At 37.5% G+C, this 2994-nt stretch overlaps 1 protein-coding gene across 9 annotated transcripts in view; it reads left to right on the top strand.

Moving 5' to 3' along the window:
* The window catches only part of frmd3 (FERM domain containing 3), a 54330-nt gene that overhangs the window by 24947 nt on the left and 26389 nt on the right, over window positions 1-2994 (top strand). The gene's annotated exons all lie outside the window — the stretch shown is intronic.

Genomic DNA, 2994 nt, shown 5'->3' with positions numbered 1-2994 from the left:
ATGACAAGGTACCCCCACACACACACACACACACGCAACCGCTACTGTAAGTATTCTCATCTGCATTATTCAGAGCACTTTATTTTCACAGAAGACGGAACAAAACAAATGGAACAAAAGGTAAAATTTGCAAACAAAATGTAAAGTAACCAGAAATATTAACTTATGGTAAATGTATGTAACTTATGTAGTCTGTAAGTAAAACGTATGTACGACTCATCTGTAGCCGCAGCGTTTCTGGGGATTTAGCTGTTTTTACGGCGACTCTGTTAACTCACATTGGCAGTGCGCCAGAGGACATGAGTCTGTAATAAACCATCTCTATCAGTCAGCAGTCATGCATGTCAGCATGCATGCAATAAACTCTCTAGTCTAATTCTGTGGCTGACAGACTCTCTTATGCTTTTGTTATGGTTCTGCTCTGGACCTTTGTTTTTTTTTTTGTTTGTTTGTTTTTGTTTTTGTCCCACCTCCCTGTTTATCTTTTTAATTTTTAGATTAAAATCTTTGCATCATATCTGCCCGCTGCCTCCTTGTCTGCACCCTTGGATTCACCTCTCCACACAAAGCTCACAATAATAGAATTTATAATAAAAAATACACTCATACTGTGAACACTGCAAATAGAAATAAATCCACAGATATAGGATAATAAGGGGTTTGTTGGGCAGAGAATCCAGATTGTGTGACTCAGCTCAAGCCTCTCTGAGAGTTTTTAATGCAGACGTGAAATCTAAGCGAGCCACTTTTAGAGCCAGTATTGCGAATGTGGCTTCCAGGAGTCATAGTCTGAAAGTTGTTGGCTGCAAAAAGTGGACAACTTGTCAAGTTGAGGAGATCTTTAGAGCTCCAGCTAATAGAGACAAAGTGACCAAAAGAGCTGCAACTTTTACAGAAGCTAAAACTCAGGTGTGAGAGGACTTTGAAGAGGCCAAGGAGAAGGACTTTTCAACCCACTAGAAAACAATATTAAGAGTTATGGGCAATTGAAAGCTAATCTCAAATCAAATTCAGCTTAAGAATCATTGATAGTTTGCTTCGAGCTCTGTGTTCATTAGCAGTTTTTGAAAGTGATCATAACCAGACTGCATGTCTTTGGCTTTAATGAGGAGTTGCAAATTGTGTTGCGGCAAATTATGGAATAGATTTAATTTTTGAGCAACAAAAATAACATCAAGGGCTTGAATCTGGCTTTGTGTCCTAAAAGCTGGAAACAAGTTTTATTTTTGTGGGGGTTGGAAATCTTCCTCATAGATGACAAGACAAAACAGAGTCCAAGTTTTCTCGTTCTTTCGAGTTTCTCAGTACATWTCTAAATTCAACATGGAGTGTTTCCATTTTGTCCTTCCCTTTTTCTTCATGCTGCACTCTGAAGTTCACCCACCCTCTTAATGACCGCCCTGTTCCAGTCTGTCCTCTTCTAAATTAATAAGAGCTATAAGTGGTGCATTCTACCCCTGTGAGAGGACAAGAAGGGAAAGCCTGCAGYCATCAAAAACTAAGATAAGATGTAGGAGTCATGACAAAAAGCTAATAAATGGGAAATATTTGGTGAGGTCATTCAGAGTGATGTGGAGACAGTGACTGATAATGTAGCTAAAGACAGAAACCAGATTAGTGAGGAGAATAGAAAAAAAAGATGGTTTGAAATGAGAGAAGCTGACGTAAAATGAGAGAAGCGGTCAGAGAAAAGCTGCGACACATCAGTTCTCCCTGTAGCAGGATTTTCTCCCAAATTAGGTTAATGTGTGTTTTTGTGGCTTTTGCTTTATGAAGCTCAGCTTTGTGATGTGCTGCCTTCATGAGACGGTTTTTCAGATGATTCAGACAATTTCTCCAGAACGGTTTCAGTGTCGTCCCTGAAGCCTGAACAAATAAGCAACTTGAGTTCTTTAGGAGCAGGTGGGAGGACTGCGTTTTTCARATAGCTCAGCATGTATTGTGGAGATGTGGGCTGGTTTTTTTATAACGCCACAGAGGCCCTGCCATTAAAGGCAGGAGGGGGAGGGGCTCTGTCATGATTTCTGGTTAGCAGAAATATATTTTTGTAATACTCTTTTATTGTTACATCTTTAGAGCCTGTCTTTTGTAACATCCATGTGTGCATTACGCCTTTATATGACTAAAGAATAATTTGACTGACACCAGTGGTGGGCACAGTTCCTCTAAAGCACTAAAGCACTAATAGGGGAACTCATTTTCTGATTAGTGCTTCAGGGTTTTTGCTAATTTCTTAATTTATTAGTGGATTAGCACTTGCTAAATTTATAAGCACTAATTTAGTTCTTTAAATGTTATTGATCAACATTATTGTCAACAGCTGATGGTGAAAGCTATCAGACATGTTGTTTACTTATTTACTAGATCAGTAGTTTTCAAACTTTTTTGCTTCCGACCCACAAAATAACAGTTGCAGACACTCATGACCCCATATATTACTTGTTTACGTATACAAACTTTGCTTGTTAAATATGGGAATAATTAGACAAACCTGGTAACTATGATACTAATTTTTATTCATTTGTGGTTATTTAAAAAATGCAATAATCATGATGAAAATACTCCATTAGCATTTTTTTGCATTTAAATTGATGTCTAGAAGTCATCTGGGGACCCTCACTTGATGTTTTGTGACCCACAAAGCGGTCCTGACCCCAACTTTGGGAACCACTACACAGATAAAATATAAAAAATATCCTGCACACAGAAAATATTCTCATGTCGACTCTGAGGAGTGTTCCATGGTTCAGCTGGGTTTTTAGTGCTTTAGAATTAGCTTTTGCTAAATTTTTAAGTGTGTTAGTGCTTTAGAATTAGCTTCTGCTAAATTTTTAAGTGTGTTAGTGCTTTAGAATTAGCTTCTGCTAAAATTTTAAGTGTGTTAGTGCTTTAGAATTAGCTTTTGCTAAATTTTTAAGTGTTAGTGCTTTAGAATTAGCTTTTGCTAAATTTTTAAGTGTTAGTGCTTTAGAATTAGCTTTTGCTAAATTTTTA

This window comes from Austrofundulus limnaeus, unplaced genomic scaffold, assembly GCF_001266775.1.
Source record: "Austrofundulus limnaeus strain Quisiro unplaced genomic scaffold, Austrofundulus_limnaeus-1.0 Scaffold265, whole genome shotgun sequence".
NCBI classification, from domain to species: domain Eukaryota; kingdom Metazoa; phylum Chordata; class Actinopteri; order Cyprinodontiformes; family Rivulidae; genus Austrofundulus; species Austrofundulus limnaeus.
Note: the sequence above shows the minus strand (reverse complement) of the source record. Positions and strands in the feature narration are given on the sequence as shown.